This window comes from Nomascus leucogenys, chromosome 20, assembly GCF_006542625.1.
Source record: "Nomascus leucogenys isolate Asia chromosome 20, Asia_NLE_v1, whole genome shotgun sequence".
NCBI lineage: Eukaryota > Metazoa > Chordata > Mammalia > Primates > Hylobatidae > Nomascus > Nomascus leucogenys.
Genome location: NC_044400.1, coordinates 61,818,192 through 61,832,414, shown reverse-complemented (window position 1 = coordinate 61,832,414; position 14,223 = coordinate 61,818,192).

Sequence of the window (14,223 nt, the reverse complement as noted above, 5' to 3'; positions counted from 1 at the left end):
ATTCAGCTTGTACAGTCGTTCAGTGTGCAAATATTCCAGAACTAGCATAAATTGCACAAATTGGGAGCCCAGAATCTGCCTTCTGCTGGCATCTTGGTTGCCATATGCCTCAAAAAGCCTTAGCAGCTCATCCCATTAAATGTGTTTAAAGACCTCATTTTTGGATCAACATAGCCTAGGTGAAGAAGCCAACTCCTTCATCAGGGGTTCAGCTGAATACACAGTGATCAATTCCAGCGCTGGAGGAAACACTGACTTTGCTCAATTTGGTGAGAGAAAGTCTCTTACATGGCACCCACCAAAGGGATTTCCAAGGGTAATTTCAAAATAATCCAATTTTCTTCTTGTTTATGCTCTAACTTTATAAACTAACCTTCATGTGAGGGGCACCTTCATTTTATTTCCAAGTGTTCTCAGTTAATACAGCCTTTTTGCAGAAGATGGTAGCCCAACGACAGCTCATAAATGAGAAAGAGCTGTGAAGGTAACAGATGCAAAGCAGAATAAGGCATGGAGCAAAAGGGAAAGGGGTCAAGAGAAAGCAAAAGCAAAACCAAAAAGTGGAAAGCATAAAAAGGGAAGCCAACAGTAAAAATGGGCACATGGAATGAATTTTGTAGGCCTTCCACTACCCTTGACCCATGTAGAATTGTTCAAAATATATACTTTATTTGTGTCTGTGATTGTACTTTAATGTCTGAACTTGCCATACTGAAGTTGATCTGAGATTTGAAATACTAGCCTTTCATTAATCTAATTGTACTCCCAATATTTAAATAATTGTTGAAGGAATTCATAAGTTCTCCCATGTTGAATCACTCTTTGACTAAAGGAATTCATTAGGTTTTTCTTTCTTTCGGCTTCTCTTAATGAAGTTATATTGGAAACAAAAGTTCATTTATGAATAGGAAGAGGTAGAAAAATTATGTGGAATTGGACAGCCCATAGAGAAAGAGATCAGAAAGTCTTATTTTTCAAAATTATTTTGAAGATTTTAATAATGTTTTATTCATTATAGTAATTTTTTTATTTACCATACACTGGCCCACCTAAGCAGCATCAACTGTGGACACAATGCTTGGCTGGATTCCCACGAGTGAACTTTTACTGGATAACAAATGCTTATTTTAAGGACTGATGCAACTCTTTATCCGTTAACCTAATGCAAATTGAAACGTTAGTAGGTATCCAGGAATAGGCTAGATGGAGTTGAAACATATAAGAAAAATAAACAACACATTTTCTTTACCCTAAGAATATCCATTATTGTCTGGGGCAAACCAAGTGAAGATAGAAGAAACAGAAAATAGAAGATTACTATCACATTGCTGTATTATGCCTTTCTTGCGATGAGTGCTATTGGACTTCAGAAATAGGAGATTAACATGTAGGCTCCAAGGGCCAGAGTCAACTTCATGAAAAAGGTGGAATTTTAATTGGGCATTGAATAATGGGTAGAATGTGACTAAGCAGTGAAATGAACCCAGGGGCTTTCCAGACTGAAGAAAATGTCTTAACAGAAAGCACAGAATGGTTATAGGTAGTGTTTGGAGAGAGTGGGAAATGGACAGCAGGGCTAGCAGACATGGGGAGGAGGTTCAGGTTTGAGGGTACCCAAAAGGAACTGTGAACAGTTTTATTTGTGGCAAGATACAACTTGCTGTGGCTATAGTTTCTTTTTATATCCAAGTAAATACCATGATCCAATATCAGCTGTGAGAAAGCCTGCACCCTTCTCCATTTCCTGAGGGTTCCAGGGCAGGAGTGCTGATGTTCTCCTGCACCTGCCTCTGCAATCCTCTCCATCTTACTTCTGCTTCTCCTACCACATCTTTCCTTTTACAACACCTATTTACTTCTACATCTCCTGAACCTTCTAGGTACTACCTGGCTCTGTGCATAGATACAGCCTGTCCCCTTCATTGATGGAACCACCACTAATTCAAAGTGGTACAGAATATAATATTCTATATGGTACAGAATATTACATTCTAACTGAAGATTATGGGAATTATACAGAGGTATTGGGGGGATATTACAGCAAAATGGCAAACAGCCTAGGATTGATAAATATGACTATTAAAATTTTTTAGCCATCTCTATCCCAAGACATTTTTTAGAAAGCCTTATTCTTGCTCAGAATCCAGCTGGCCACAATTTCCTGATGTCTCTGTGTGTCTGTGTATGTGAGTGTTTATGTATAATGTGTTTGTCTCAATTTCCATATTCTCCTATTTCTAGAATACACCACTACTTCTACCCCTAAAACCACCAAGGCACAAAAGCAAACTTCTTGACACTTGATACTTCAGAGTAATTTTGTTCTTCTGTCTCCACTTCCACCCTGGACCAGTCTTGGGGACCTAATTTTGAATAATCTAAAAATTTCATCAGTGTGTTTTCCTAAACAAAAGAGCATCTACTCCAGAGATGAATTCTGCTATTCTCCTATAATGCAGAAAACAGCTGCAGCCATTTCTATATTTTAGTGATTTCTTTTTCTTGCCTGTTATATATTATTTAAGCTTGATTAGCTAAGCAAATCACTCAGGTTCAGGGGCAAGAAAGAGGCATAACAAACAAAATTTTTTAGGATGGCAAGCTCATGTGAAGAAGTCTCTGGACAGTGCTTGGTTAATACTTGGGGAAAAAACAAAAAGACCTTCGCTTTGTTTTTTTGTTTTTTTTTTTGTTTTTGTCTTTCTGCTATATTCAACAAAATAAACTCTAGCAAATAAAAAGAAAATCACTATATGAAAGCAAGGTGATAGCACTGAAAGTGCGGAGTGGGAAAAACTGGCTACGTAGATAGCATAGTTCTATTATTTTCACAAAATATTTTGCCCTTCACTGGTGACCCTTTGCATCTGTTGCATGTGGTGCTGAGCCAGGGACATTACGAGAGTCAATGGGGATAAAGTAACAGACTCCAGTTCCCTAATGGGAGAGAAGCCCTCATTTGTGCTGTTGTAAGTGTGCATTCTGAAGACTTACAAAACCATTTAGATTTTTTGAAGCTTTTAGATTTCCCTGAAAATCACCAAACCGCCATCTTAATCTGTGCAATTAGTCTGTGTTTAGGAAGTGTGTTGATAGCAGTCTTTTTGAAAAGGGAGTTATGTGTGAATAAATAGTTCAATTTGTCTTTTACAGGTCCTGGGAAGAACATTCAACTGTGAGGCTGGTTTCACAGAAGCTGTATTTAGGGTGTTTTCCCTGAATGCAGCTGCAAGATTAGAGCCTGGATAAAAACCCAGGAGTATAAAATGTTCAACTGCCAGCAGGCACCATACCTAGGCAGGGTCAAGGCCCCAGACAAATGACACTGTGCCAGGTCCATCTGCCCCTCTCTTAGTCACTTGGATAAAATCTAGGTAGGATGAACTTTGCTGGCAGCTTTGATCAATGAAACTGGAGCACAAATATCACAATCTGTTATCAGTAGATAGAAGTGGTTTTGGGTCCAAGCCAATCTCCAAGGGGAGGACCTGAGATTCACAGGCTGGTGGTAATTTTTATATCGGTGACCAGGTAGTTATGCCCTCTCCTTTTTCCCAAAGCTCTGAATCACAGAATCTACTAAGGGGCAGCTTAACTTGGCACAAAACTTCGGCCACCTGTTATTCTCAAGGCACAGCCAAGGAGGCAAGATGTGGGCAAAGACTAGATGTCCCTTGCCATAATAAGACCTTTTCCTGCAGGCAGCCCTTGACTTTCCTCATCAACAGTGAGACTACAGCCAGCCTGCTTTGTCCATTTGTTAAAGCGAAGTATGAATTGCTACTCTTTATTGTCCTGAAAAGTCACTCTCTTTGGTGATGCCTATGTGTATCAAGTGCTTGGCTGTGATTGAACAGCTTTTTCTGTAGAGAAGGAAGCACCACCTTGTACTCCCACTAAATGTCTTGGTCTGCCTCTTGGTGCACACTACCCCATGATGGATGCATGCATAAATTCAAACTGCATGTCTTTTATGAGTTGCATGCTGTTTCTCCAGCTTTTTTTTATATAGCATCCTCCTGCTTGCAATGAAACAAGCATATTGGGTTTTATACAGTTATTAAATTTCACATAAGACAAACTATACAAAGGCTTTTTATGTAGCTTTAGACCTCTTCACAATACCTATTTTTTTTTTCCCTCACCACTGCCACACCCCCTAACTCCCCATTCTATTTTCTTCTTTTTTCCTCTGGTCTTGAAACTTCTTATTCAAAACATTCTGGAGACTTCCATTTTTCTTTTTCTGCCTGTTTCTTTCTTGCTTTTATGAATATAATGTCTGGGAATCATTCTTTTTAACTATGGAGAAGCACATGAATGAAGGTCTATAATGACAACATCTGTCTTTCCTAAACAGATGATGGGATAATCCCTGATTGCACACTTAAGTATTCGGGTCACTACAACCCAACATTCACCTTGAGAGTGAGGGTCCTCTGGTATTCTTAGGGCAAAGGCAGATATTTGATTATCTCAACTATACGTTATTCTTGATGGTAAACCTCATTTTTGAACACAAAGGTGCTAATCTACCATCTACTGTACAACAATATTTAGTTGTATGTATTATACTATAAATTAGGTAGCACACAATGCCAGTGTCCATATTATGACATTTGTTTACAAAATAATGTGCATAGGTTCTATATTATATTGAGGTATATTTCTTTATGCAATAAGTCCAGATCAACATTCCACTACATTACATGCTATCCTAATTAACAGTAGTCAAATATTCCCAAAGGCTTTTGGGGATTTAAGTTAATCCATGGTTAATCATGACCTTCACATGAAAACTTGGCTGTAGTATTATTTCCCAAAGAAAACTACAATATACCAGCCATACCTTGCCAACACCAGAATGCTTACGACATGATGAACAAGTTGCACATATACCCTTATAAACAAGTCACAGAGTTGTAATTCGGATGGCAGGCTGGGAATGTATTATTCTGAAGAATGTAATTCAAGATGCCTGGGAAATATGAAGCACGGGTCATCCCAAACTGCACACTCAGGAAGAACAGCCTTTAGAGAGAAGCAATGCTTGAGGAGAAACCTGTATGGAAGGAGGGCACCAGACATGGAAATACCTAGGGAAGAGGACAAGAGGCATAAGGAACAGCAAACACAAAGTACCTTATATAAGAATGAGTGTGTAAACAGGAAGGAGGACCATGTGGCTGGAGCAGAGTCAGCTGGGGAGAAGGTGGAAGGAAATAAGGTCAGGAAAGTAGCCAAAGGCAAGATCAGGGCCTTGTAGACCTTTAAAAAACATCTTGATTTTTATTCTAAATGTGGAAAGCACAAGTAATTGAGAGCAAAGGAATGATAAAGACCAAGATAATACAATAATTATGTTACAATATAATGAGTAAGAGCTATTTAAAAATAGAATCCCAGAAAAGAAAATGCCTAATATTTCTTAGGAAACCAAGGCAAGTAAAACTGACTTTGATCTTGAAGTACTTGGCTGAGAAAGGGGAAAAGATGTTTTAGACTGAGGTAACAGTTATGTGCAGAGACAACAATATACATAAAAGTAGAGGAGGAAAAAATACCGTAATATATTGAGACAACCCTTGAAATAGTCAGTCTGGTTGGAGAATGGGAGGAAATGGCATAAGGTAAGGTTAGTATCAGATCTTGAAGGTCCCCATATGTCTCCCTAAAGAATCTGGACCTCAATCAGCAGGCTAGGGAAACACTGAAATATTTTAAGCAAGGAAGTTATGCAGTATGATCATAGTTTTATTTTGGAATAATAAATCTGTCTGTAGTGTGAAGAATTAATTGAAGCACAGGGGACTATCTGAGGTCAGGACTACCAGCTGGATAACTTGAAATAGTCTATTTGAGTAAGAAGAAATGAACTAGGGCAATGACAGTAAAGAGAAATATATTGGAGGGTTATTTGGAAGGGATGGCCTCACAACTAGATGTGAGTGGTAAAACTGAAGGCTGTCAGGCATAATTTCTCGGCTCATGGTTTGAAGAATTGAGTCTGTGGTGATATCATTACCCAATATAGAATGGAGGATCAGGTTTGAGCCTAGATGTATTTTCAGGTTTAATAAAAAATGTAATCTGTGAAATAGAGGAGATACTCAATCGAACAAAGACCTAGGGAAGGTAAGAGAAAACACAATAAGGGCATAGGTCTAACAGCTTTGGCAAAGGATGAGGGACAGCTTATTTATTAAGTAGAAAAATATGTAGTGGTTGATGAAATCCTGGGTAAATTCAGAAATGGAAGGGGAAAAACGTTAAGGGAGTTCAGTCTGAATTACTCCTTTCTCTGTGTGTACTGGATGCATACACATATAAATATGGTATGTGCGTGTGTGTATATATGTATACATTATTAAGTGTAGATTATGTATACATCAATATAATTATATAGACACACTAAGAGAAAAGGCTTTGTAGAAGATAAGTTAGATAAAACAGGTTTAAAAGGATGGATGACTTTGCACAGAACAAAAATAAAAAATGATGCTGAAATTTCAAGCCTAGGTGGTTAAGTATGGTATCCTTTGAAGAAGCTGAGGAAACAATTTGGGTACCAGCTTATTGGTAGGAGAGGGTAAATTATTAATTTAATTTCAGACATGTTGAATTTGAGATGATGGTAAGTATTCAAAATATATATGTTCACTAAAAAATTGAAATTACATTATTGGAGCATAAATGAGTAGTCTGAGCAAAGTGGATAAATTTGCAAAAGTAATGGTTGAAGCTGTAAAGTTATATGGATCATCAGAAGCAAAAAGAGAAAATGGTGAAGGAGAAACCCTTGGACAATTATTTCCCTTTGACAATTGCCGTCCTAGTCAGTGAGATGAAAAATCAAGGAGTTGGATATAACTTGTCCGGAGACTCCAAAGTCATTCGTCACCACAGAGTCCTGAACTGGCTCTGTGCTGGTTAATTACTTAAGGAAAAGTCTTCCTGAAGAAATTACTTAAGGAGGCAGGTGTCTTACACCAAATTAATTCCATACTGAGAATTGATGAAAACAAGACGGGGAATGCTTACTCACAAGAGAGTGTGTTAAGAATATCAGTAGGAGGGTCTATGCAGAACAACAAAAATAGGAAATGGAGAATAAGGCCATAAACATTGTAAATCGCTGAATTTTTCAAAAGGACAACAAAATACAAAAATGGCATTCTGTGGCAGAAGATACGTTATGTATACATGAATGTTCATCTCCATCACAGACAGGGTAAATTGGCCATGCTAAAGTGAATCATTTACACAGAGATTTCTCCAATATGAAGTTAACTTTACAGATTGTAGATTCCAGAAAAAGACAACTAACCCATATTTCAGTAATGGTGACAACCACATTTTCTCCATTCATCGTCCTTACCTCAGTGCCACCAAGTATCTGCCACGGTCTCCGGAAACACTGATCTGGCTTCTTGGAACATGAACTTGTCTGGGACAACTGCCCTTGTGAGAGAGGATTGGCTCATTCTCCAATTGGATGACTGCAGGGCCAGGACTGTGAAAATCTCATGTGTCCCATTAATTCTCTGAAATCTTTAAAAGGTTAGAAACATCAGATTCTTGGAAATAAGTTAACATATGAGACTGAAGAAAGTATACAGAACTTTTTGAAAGACAGTCCAGGTTATAGCTGCTGATGAAACCCCAATGCCATCAGTCACCAAAAATATCTCTGGCAGAGGCTGTGCAGAATATGAAACTGTGGAATGCTAGATTCTTTTAAGCATACAGATAAAAATAATTAAATTTTGGACTTTATTATTTCTGATCTTTAACTTGCAAAGTGTTATATCTATAGCTTTATTTCTCTTCATAAATTTATTAGTAGGAGAGTTTATATTCAGATGGAAACATTTCTGTGTTTTACATGTTGTACTACTGGATTGTCCTTGTGTATTTTAGTATTGAAGTATCTTAATGCTGTCATTTCATCTGATAAATAAATTTTCTACAAGCTCCATTGACAGTGTGGCTGGCCAAAATTTGGAGTGAAAAATATAACAGGAAGGGCAGTGTCAACTTTGGTTAAAAACGCTGACCTCGAAGTTGATTATAAGATGTACATTCCCAAACCATTTCATAACTTTATGAGGAGAGTATAAATCACAAACAGTTGGTCCAAGGATAAAACCTGAAAATATTCAGGTTGCCATTGAAGGAGTAGCCTCATAAGGATAAAAGCAGTGTAATCTTATCTTGGTAGAGGCCAAAAACCTCTCATGTAGCAGATAACCACATTTTTATTTACCATAGGCTTAGTAGGTAAACTCAATGGGCTAAGAGGACAAAAAGTTGAAGAGTTTTAGGAAAGAGACCATCTTGTTCACTTTTCTTCTCCTGATTTCTATAAAAAGAGATGTCTATGTGTCTAATTTTATGCCACTACCATCCTACCATCCTGTTTTGGTTACTATAGCTCTGTAGTATAATTTGAAGTAAGATAATGTGATTCCTCTGGTTTTGTTCTTTTTGCTCAGAATAGCTTTGACTATTCTGGGCCTTTTGTGGTTCCATATAAATTTTAGAACTGTTTTTTCTATTTCTGTGAAGACTGTCATTGGTATTTTGATAGAGATTGTGTTGAATATGTAGATCATTTGGGTAGTATGGATGTTTTAATATTGATTCTTTGAATCCAAGAGAATGAAATATCTTTCCATATTTTTGTATCCTCTTGAAATACTCTCCTCAGTGTTTTATAGTTTTTACTGTAGAGATCTTTCACTTCTTTGGTTAAGTTACTTCATATGAATTTAATTTTATTTTAAGCTACTGTAAATGGGATTGCGTTTTAGTTTCTTTTTCACATTTTTAATATTTGCTGTTGGCATACAGAAATGCTACTGATTTTTATATGTTGATTTTGTATCCTGCCACTTTACTGAATTTATTAGTGCAAATAGTATTTCTTGTTGTAATCTTTTGTTTTTTCCAAATATAAGATATTATCTGCAAAGAAGGATAATTTTACATTCTCCTTTCCAATTTGGATGCCCATTATTTCTTTGTCTTGTCTGATTGATCTAGCTAGAGCTTTCACTACTATGTTGGATAACAGTGGTGATAGTGGACATCTTTGTCATGTTCCAGATCTTAGGAGAAAGGCTTTCAGTTTTTCCCTATTTAGTATGACACTAAATGTGGGTCTGTTGTACATGAATTTTATTACGTTGAGGTATGTTCCTTCTACCCCATTTTTTGAGGGTTTTAATTATGAAGGGGTGTTAAATTTTCCTTCTCTGATTTTCAGAATTGGTTGAAATACTCATATGATTCATGGCCTTCATTCTGCTGACATGATGTATCACATTGATTAATTTGCATATGTTGAAGCATCTTTGAATTTCTGGAGTAAATATAACTTAGTCATGACAAATGATCATTTTAGTATGTTGGCGAATTTTGTTGAGGATTTTTGCATCTATGTTCATCAGGGATTGCCTGTAGTATTCTTTTCTTTTCTTTTTTGTTATGTGTCTTTGTCTGGTTTTGGTATCAGGGTAATGCTGGTGTAATAGAATGAATTTGAGTTGGATTGGTATTATTTATTCTTAACATGTTTGGTAAATTTTAGCAGTAAAGCCACCAAGTCCCAGGTTTTTCTTTGCTAGGAGACTTTTTATTATGGCTTCAATCTCATTGCTTGTTATTTGTCTATTCAGTTTTTAAATTTCATTATGGCTCAATTTTGGTGGTTTGTTTGTGTCTAGGAATTTATCCTTTTCTTCTAGGTTTTCCAATTTATTGGCAAATAGTTGCTTATAGTTACCTCTAATGATCCTTTGAATTTCTGCAGTATCAGTTTTAATGTCTCATTTTCCATCTCTGATTTTATTTATTTGAGTCTTCTGTTTTTTTTCTTAGTTTGGTTAAGAGTTTGTCAATTTTATTTATCTTTTTCAAAAACCAACTTTTCATTTCATCAATCATTTGTATTGTTTTCTTCATTTCAATTTAATTTATTTCTGCTCTGATCTCTATTATTTCTTTTCTTTTACTGATCTTTGGTTTGGTTTGCCCTTTATTTTCCAGTTTTTTTTTTTTTTTTGAGACAGAGTATGGCTCTATTGCAAATCTGGAGTGCTGTGGTGCAATCTCGGCTCACTGCAACCTAGGACTCCCTGGTTCAAGTGATTCATCTGCCTCAGCCTCCCAAGTAGCTGGGATTACAGGCGCACGCCACATGCCCAGCTAATTTTTTTTTGTATTTTTAGTAGAGAGGGGGTTTCACCATGTTGGCCAGGCTGGTCTTGATCTCCTGACCTCGTCATCCACCTGCCTCGGGCTCCCAAAGTGCTGGGATTACAGGTGTTAGCCACCGCATCTGGCCTATTTTCTAGTTTTTTTTTAAGATGCATTCTTAGACTGTTTATTTGAAGTTTTTCTACTTTTTTGATGTAGTTGCATATAGCTATAAATTTCTCTCTTAGTACTGCTTTTGCTGTATCCTATAGGTTTTTACGTTTCGTGTTTCCATTATCATTTGTTTCAAGAAATTTTCAATTTCCTTCTTAATTTCTTCATTCAGTATAATGTTGTATAATTTTCATGTGTTTGTATAGTTTCCAAAATTCCTCTGTTATTGGCTTCTAATTTTATTCCATTGTGGTTAGAGAAGGTGCTCGACATTATTTCAGTTTTTTGGAATGTATTAAAACTTGTTTTGTGGGCTAACATATTGTCTATCCTTGACAATGATTCATGTGTTGAGGAAAAGAATGTGTATACTGCAGTCATTGAATGAAATGTCCTGTAAATATCTATTTGCTACATTTGGTCTAAAGTGCAGTTTACATCTGATGCCTCTTTGTTGATTTTCTGTCTGGATGATCTTTCCAAAGGTAAAAATGAGATAGTCTCAAGCTATTACTGTAATTGAGGCCTATCTCTTTCTCTTTAGCTCTCATAATATTTGCTTATTTATCTGAGTGCCCCAGTGTTGGGTGCATATATATTTACAATTGTTACATTCTCTTGCTAAATTAACCCCTTTGTCATTATATAATGGCCTTCCTTGTCTCTTTTTATAGTTTTTGTCTTAAAATCTATTTTATGTGCTATAAGTGTTGCCACTGCTGCTTTTTTTGTTTCCATTTGCATGGAATATCTTTTTCTATAACATTATTTTCAGTCTATGTGTGTCTTTATAGGTGAAGTGTGTTTCTTGTAGGCAAAAGATCATTGAGTTTTATTTTATTTTTAATAGATTTAGCCACTCCATGTCTTTTGATTGGAGAGTTTAGTCCATTTTCATTCAATGCTGTTATTGATAAATTAGGACTTACTTTTGCTATTTTGTTGGTTGTTTTCTGTTTTTGTTTTTTTTTTGTGGTCTTCTCTTCCTTCTTTCCTTCTGTCTTGTCTTCCTTTTAGACAAAGTGATTTTCTCTGGTGGTATTTTTACTTTTTATTTTTTGTGTGTATGTTGTATATTTTTTATTTGAGGTTACCATAAAGCATGAAAATAAGTTCTTGTAATCCATTGTTTTAAACTGATGACAACATAACACTGATTGCACAAACTAACAGACATGTGAATAAAAAATTAATAAAAACTCTACACTTCAGCTTGATGCCCTCACTTTTAAACATTTTGTTTCTGTTTGTATCTTATTGGACTACCTATGTCTTGAAAAGTTGTTGTAGTTATTATTTTTGATCAGTTTTTAGTCTTCCTATTTAAGATATGAGTGGTTTACACACCACAATTACAGTGTTATAATATCCTGTGTTTTTCTGTGTACTTACAATTACTGGTGAGTTTTGTACCTTTAGGTGATTCTTATTGCTTATTAATATTATTTTCTTTCATATTTAAGAACTCCTATTAGCATTTCTTGTAAAACAGCTCTAGTGTTGATGAAATCCCTTAGCTTTTGTTTGTCTGAGAAGGTCTTTATTTCTTCTTTATGTTTGAAGGGTATTTTTGCCTGATATACTATTCTACGGTAAAAAGGTTTCTTTCCTTCAGCACTTTAAATATATTATGGCATTCTATTCTGATCTGTAAGGTTTCCATTGAAAAGTCAGCTGCCAGACATATTGGTGCACCATTGTATGTTATCTGTTTCTTTTCACTTGCTGCTTTTAAGATCCCTTCTTTACCTTGATCTTTGGGAGACTGATTATTAAATGCCTTCTTTGGATTAAATCTGCTTTGTGTTCTATCACCTTCTTTACTTAAATATAGATATTCTTCTCCAGGTTTGGAAAGGTATCTTTTCATCCTTTTGAATAAACTTTCTACCTCTCTCTTTCTCTCTCTCTCCCTCCTCTTTAAAGCCAGTAACTTAGATTTGGCCTTCTGAAGATATTTTCTAAATCTTATAGGAGTGCTTCAACCTTTTTTATTCTTTCTTTTGTTCCCTCTGACTTATGTTGCCTTTGACTTTCAAATAGTCTGCCTTCAAGCTCACTAATTCTTTCTTCTGCTTAATCAATTCTGTTATTAAGAGACTCTGATGCATTCTTCAGTATGTCAATTGCATTTTTCACCTCCAGAATTTCTGCTTGATTCTCTTTAGTTGTTTCAATCTCTTTGTTAAATTTATCTGGTAGGATTCTGAATTCTTTCTCTATGTTAACTTAAATTTCTTTGAATTTCCTCAAAACAGGTGCTTTGAATTCTCTGAAAAGCCACATCTCTCTCTCTCTTTCTCTGGGATTGGTTCCTGGGGTCTTATTACATTTATTTGATGAGGTCATGTTTTCCTGAATGGTCTTGATGCTTGAGGATATTCATTTGTGTCTGGACATTGAACAGTTATATATTTATTGTAATCTTCACAGTCTGGGCTTGCTTATACCCATCCTTCCTTGGAAGGCTTTCCAGATATTCAAAGGGACTCGGGTTTTGTAATCCAAGTTTATGGTCACTGCTGCAATATCTGCAGCAGGGGCCACCACAAGCCCCAGTAACATTGTGGCTCTTGCAGACTCACAGAAGTACCACGTTGGTAGTCTTGGATAACATCTGCAAAAATTATCTGTATTACCAGGCAGAGACTCTTATTCTCTTCCCTTAGTTTCCTCTAAACAAATGGAATCTCACTTTCTATGCCGAGCTACCTGGAGCTGGGGGAGGGGTGACTCAAGCATCCATGTGGCCACTATTCTGGTATGGGCCAGATCTAAAGGATCACTGTGATCACTACCTGGCTACCACCTATGTCTACTTAAAGCCCTAGGGCTCTACAATCTTCAGGTGGCAAAGCCAGCCAGGCTTATGTTGTTTCCTTCAGGGTGGCAAGATTCCCTGGCCTCATATTGTTCCTGATACACCACCCAGGAAGCAAAGTGTAGAGTCAGAAACCTTAAAAACTTACCTGGTGGTCTGTTCTACTGCAGTTTAACTGGTCTTTAAACCACAAGACAAAGCTCTTTCTACTCTTCCCTCCCCTTTCCACAGGCAGAGGAGTCTTTCCCTGTGGCCACCACAATCTCAAGCCCATGCACAATATTGCCATGCTACTTAATTTTCACTTAAGGCCCAAGGGCTCTTCAGTCAGCTTCTGGTGAATGCTGTCTTGCTTGAGACTAAACTTTCAAGGCAGTGAGCTCCCCTCTGGCCCAGGGAAGGTCCAGAACTGCCATCCAAAATCCAAGGCCTGGAATCTGGGACCCTAAAAGCCTGCTTAATGTTATACCCCATTGTGGTGGAGTTGGTACTTAAGATGCAAGACTAAGTCCCCTTTAGTCTTCTCTCCACTTTTCTCAAGCAGAAGTAGTCGCTCCTCAGCCACTACAGCTGGGATTGTGCTAGGTCACACCAGAAAACTGAACATCTCAGAGTCTTGCGCAAGGCACATGGTAAGTACTTTCTGGGTACCACTGCTGATTATTCAGGGCCCAAGGACATTTTAGTCGGAAATTGATAAATCCTGCCAAGACTGGGTCCTTTCCTTTAAGGCAGTGGGTTCCTTTCTAGTCCAGGGTGTGCTAGAAATGTAGTCTCAGAAATAGGGCCTGGAATGCGGGCCTTACAAGTCTTCCCAGTGCCCTATCCTACTGTGGCTGAGCTAGTACCCAAGTTGCAAGACAAAGTTCTCTTTACTTTTCCATCTCCTCTTGTCAAGCAGAACAAAGGACTCTTATTCAGAGCTATGAGCTGCACTGCATGGGGTTGGAAAAAGGGTGCAGGCACTCCCTTAGCTGCCCTGGCTGGTGTTTCACTAGTTTGCATGCCCCCTGAGTCCACTAGCTTTG